General features: G+C 39.1%; 1 protein-coding gene across 1 annotated transcript in view; it reads left to right on the forward strand.

Moving 5' to 3' along the window:
* Positions 1 to 4,260: 4,260 nt before the first annotated feature.
* Positions 4,261 to 5,440, forward strand: part of LOC123771385 (uncharacterized) — a 37,308-nt gene continuing 36,128 nt past the window's right edge. Inside the window, exon 1 of the mRNA XM_045763893.2 lies at positions 4,261 to 4,364. The gene's annotated coding sequence lies outside the window, so the exon portion shown is untranslated. The remainder of the gene's footprint in view (positions 4,365 to 5,440) is intronic.

The following is a 5,440-nucleotide window of genomic DNA, read 5'->3' on the forward strand; positions in this document are numbered from 1 at the left end:
CAGAACAGTAGGAAGAGTAGAATCATTTGCTATATAGATCAAGGTTTTAGCAAAACTCTCAAAGTAGGACCCTCCATGGGGGACAAGGAAGTAACGACACGAAGAGAAATGTTGGCAATAGGAACAGAGAAAGAATCTTGTATGTAAAACGTAAAAATATATGTTTTCAAGTGGTATGGAAAATAGAAACAAGAACAAAATAACGTAATAAATAAGTAATGTGAGACAATAAAAGGAGCTAACCATTACAGACTCAGGGCTTGATCTCCGGACTGTGAGGTCGCAGAGAACGCTCCCACAGCTGGGCTTCTGCGGCTCTTAGCTTTACTTTCCTACTCACTGATCTATATTGTATACACACTAAGGGTCTGATTAACAGCAGAAAAAACACATGTGCTTTGTTTGTTTTGTGTGTGAGTGTGTATTTACTATTTGTGCCTGCAGAAATATTGCAGTTAGGTTCGGTTGGGCAAGCGAGACAACCGGGCAAGAAAAGGAAGTTAGTGAAAGTGAACAGCTCTACAGGAGGGATATCGATCAAAGCACGACGTAAGCGAGAGTGAGGGTGTTGTAGGGACCGCTCAATGTAGCGAAGACAATAGCGAACACGACGATCCTGTAGAGACAGGACAAAAGTCTCAGGGTAGAGGACGAACAAAAGGTACCAGAGCTGAGGCGTAACCCAGTATGGTGCAGAGCATCAAGACAACGATGAGTGGAAGGTGAGGCAGACGAGTAAGTGGAACAGACACAATCGAGTTTCGACAACACGAGAGAGGAATATAAAGAGAGGAGTGTGCGTCCATCAGCGCCACCATTTGGTCACCACTTGGTCCGGGAGACATCTCCCGTCACGCAGGGTGCAGTTGCGCCTCCACAGATCTCCAGTATCATCTTTAGATACTGGTAATGGCTCGAAAGGGCCACCACTTACGGCTATTCATGCCCGTGCCACCTCTGGGTGGCTTAATCTTCATCATCATCAACCATCAGCGCCCCAGGAAGTATGAAACAATACCTTAAGTAAATTTATGGCCTTAATGCATTGAACTCGGAGGTAAGAAATATGGGACGACTAAGACAAACAAGTGTTGAAGATTAATCCCAAAAGTTTAGCAGAATCTTTATACCGAAGAGGAATGCCATAGAGCGACAAAGGGGGACGAAGGCCTGTTTCTGAGTAAAAGTCATAGAACAAATCTTAGTTGTATAAAACTTGAAGCCATGATTGATGGCCCAGGACGACACGGCATCAATTGCAAATTGAAGTTGTCGTTGTAGGAAAAGTGAGTCTTCACCGCGACAGCAGAGGGTAAGATCGTCAACATAAAGCTGAGAAAACTCCAGAAGGAAGGGAAGCAAGAAGACCACTGAGTGCTACCAGGAATAAGAGTACTGCTAAGAACACTACCATGGGGTACACCTTAGTATTCCGAAAAAGGCAGAGAGTGGTACTAAGCCTCACTCTAAAGGAACGACTAGAGAGGAAGCTTTGTAGGAAGAGATTGGAGATTACAACGAAAACTAACAGACGGAGTTGGGACAGAATATGGTATCTCCAGGTGGTGTCATATGCCTTTTCCAGGTCAAAAAGACAGCAACAACAGAGGTCTTAGCAGCAATGGCAGTAGGAATATAGACCTTCGAGTTCACGAGGACATCAGTTGTGCTTCAACAAGAGAACCTGATTTCCAAATAGGAAGCCAGTCAAGCCAGTCCGTGGGGACTGACGACGACTCATATATATGGTTATAAATATTGTGTAAAATAGTAAAATGTGCATAGAGAAAGATGGCGAAGCATCCCATAAGTAACGCCATCTGAGCCCGCTGCCGTAGAACCGCAGAGGGCCAGGGCAGACTGGAGTCATGTGTGACTCCGAGAGAGTGAAAAAAAGTCATTATAGGAGAGCTTGAGATGTGTGCGAAAATCTAAGGAACAAGATTCAAGAAAGCTCGTAAGCCTCTTACGAGCAAGAAAAGAGGGAGGAAAATGAGAACCGGAGCTAACAGTCGAAAAGTATGAACTCAGTTCTGATACAACCGACACCGGATCCGCCACAACAGGACCACAGAAGTGAAGGACTGGCGAGATATCAGGAAACAAACGTACCCCCTACAAACGGATTTTCTTCCAGATCTAAGGGAGAGGAGTGTCAACTGTAATAGTGTAGACAAGTAGGCATACGGCTGTAAATATAGGCTTTGAGGCCTACAATGCTCTTTCGCAAAATGTGAGTGTTGACCTAGTGTGGTGAATATATGAATTTAAGCCCCACAGTGTTATTTCTCAATATGTGAGTGTAGGCCTTGGGACGGACTACAGCAGCATGCAGGTTTTTATAGAAATAGTATTTGCACAAAGACTGTCAGTGTCAGGTTAAACAACTGGATGACCTCCACACAAGCAGAACTAGCAGCATCATAACTAGCTACCAGTACATTAAAAAAACATTGGAGGAGAAATAATATTTTGTGATTCAAAGTCTGCTCTTCAAGCAATCGAAAATTTTTCCTGAAGATCGACAGCAAGAACCTCATACTACCCATTATAAATGATCTAATTGCCTGCACAGAGTAAAGGGTCTCGAATCTCTTTTATATGGATATCTTCACACATAAATATAACCCATCATAATGAGACAGACATTGCAGCCAAATTAGCGTGCAACAACGATGAAGTTGAATTAGATTTAGGTATCCCCGTCTCTACTGTCAAAACTATATTGGTTCAAACACTCAGGTCCGATAGGAAAAAAATTCTGACTCCCAACGACCTGAAAGTACTAGTATTAAAAGCTATGATTTGTTCAGATCTGAAACCTATATCTAAGGCAGCACAAAACATCCTCCAGACTGTGCGACACAGTGGTTGCAAGGATCAGGTTGGGTTACCGTTACCTGTGGCAGGTGGCTACAGGTGATGGATCTCCCAATCTTGAGCACTCCAGGTGCAAACTCTGTGAGCAGGAACTGCGGCATGATTTCCCACACTACATCAACCAATGCCCAGTTATTAGATCTTTCAGACCAGTTGGCGTGAAATACCTGGAGCTTTGCAATTACTTTATTTACTCTCGTATTCATGATGATATCCTCATATTGCACCCAAAATTTGCCAGTGCAGGCTATTAAACATATGGCCCTGTATGACTAACCATCCTGGGAGATGGGGACTTTTTTACCACAGCTACCTTATTCACTCTTGTGTTGATGATATCCTCAAAATGCATCCGGAGTCTGCCAGTGCAGACTGCCTATCACATGCCTCTGTATGACTAACCATCCTGTGTGATGGGGGATTTTTTAGCATCACGTAGTTAGCTTTTTTGACACACTGTAATCCACTTCATATAGTCTAGGGTAGCTGCAAAAATGCAGATGTACCTCATATATTAATAAAAATAAAAGGTGGTAGATATATACATTTTGGGCTACGGTGACTTCATTCATAATGATGTGCTGCCCGAAATCTTAACGAAGTATCCAAAATTTGCTTACTGTAGGTAATGCATGCACATGACTGTAAAGCTGCCGCCCAGTTGGGTGGGTGTGCAGCAAGACTAGTAACTGTGTGACTCACCATATATGTAAAGTGCCTTGTATAGTGACTGCTGAGAGCCTCTTGTTGAATCACTTGTGACACAAAGATTATTGATGCGTGTATTTGTGTGGGTGATTAGATATGTATGTGTATGTATATATGTATATGCATATATATATATTATGTACATGTATGTATGAAAATGTGTACATGTATATATAACATTAATAATTTTGTAACTAGCGTCAAAATATTGTTATTTGCTTAGCTAAACGAACTAGAGGGTTCAGTTCCTGAACCGATTATGTACCTCTGTAATCCTTTACAACAAAGCCCACGGGATGGGTATGGGGTGCATAATAAAGAAATAAATTGAATTGAATTGGTGTTACAATTACTCATAATTAAATATTCTAAGACTAAAGGTAATATTCAAAGCAAAACTAATATATTTTGCTAATAATCAGTAAAACGATAAAAAGGCTGCAAAAAAAATAAAAAAATGAAAAAAAAGGCTGCAAAAAATATTTTAATATAATTATTAAATAGAATTGTAAAGAATTATTGGACATGCTAAAAATAAATAAATATTGAGTCTCCGTGAGTCTTCACACCATTTTGCTCCACTGGGAGCGTAGCTGACAGTTCAGTCAATAGAAGGCGCTGTCATGGTGGCCGTGGCATCTTTTGTGGGGAACTTTCTACCTTTCCCCTAAAGTGTTTGGTGTTGAGTCAACGAGGTGCCCGGCCCGCCTTCAACCCTCAGTCAGTCTACTGTTGTTTGTGTGGATCCTTCTCTCATACTTTAAGTGTTGTTAAAGGTTAGTTTTAAATCAATTGTACATTTTACCAATTATTTAAGTACATTGTTTACTGAAAAAAAATCCTACTTTGAATTAATTGCTTAATGGGTACTGATTCTATGCTGGTAAGTTAGTAATATTTTATTAATATATTTATTAAGGTAATCTAGTACATTGTTATTAGTATTTGGTTGGTGATTCCAATCTATAGTAAAAATTCACGTGCTTAAAATGTAATGCACTTTTTAAAATGTAAATTTCTTGAGTAGTTAAGAGCCTAGGCCTAGCAAATATTTATTTTGTAATTTATTTTAACCCTAGTAACACTCTCTTTTCTTAAATTGCAAAAATTCCATCATTTGTGCAAAATGTAGAACTATGAATTTAAAATAGCTTAACTGCGATGCAATGCTATTAAAGAAATGTAACCTTAAACTTTAGTGCAAAGTCTCTACTCCAATAGCAGACTAAATATTCATAATTTCTGCCAAGATATTCTGCATTCTTTACTAAACTACTGCCTATATACTTAAATTATCCATAGTCTTAAAATAATTTGTTTCCTCGATTTGCTGAAGTTTATTTTGGTTACCTATAACCTTCGATGAGGACCTAATAAGACAGGCATTTTAAAATCTATTAAACGGATTTTAATAGGGAGTTTCTCGACTATAGTACTGCACGTTCTTAACTTGGGCAATATTTGCCGATCATTAAGTATAATATAAATACCCTGAAGCACATAATATTCGATTTGACTAATTTTTAATTTTTTTTTTTTTTTTTTTTTTAACATTGCTATTGGATCTAAATATCCAAATACTTACTATATATAGTAATATTATGTTACTATATATGAATAAATTTCTGACGAAACTGCCAGAAATGGTTAGTTGAATTTCCTACCCTATCGGTTAATATCAAATCTAATTTCTAAACTTGGATAATCTTCAGTTTAAAGACGACTGTACTTCCTCCTCCTTCCCTCCCCTCTCCCCCCCCCTTTAGAAACCTTAAGTTTCCCATAATTTTTTCACAAATTCTTGGTCTTGCATTGTTTGAGCTAGTGACGAAATATTCGGTACATTAACTTC

This window comes from Procambarus clarkii, chromosome 54 (genome assembly GCF_040958095.1).
Source record: "Procambarus clarkii isolate CNS0578487 chromosome 54, FALCON_Pclarkii_2.0, whole genome shotgun sequence".
Classification (NCBI taxonomy): domain Eukaryota; kingdom Metazoa; phylum Arthropoda; class Malacostraca; order Decapoda; family Cambaridae; genus Procambarus; species Procambarus clarkii.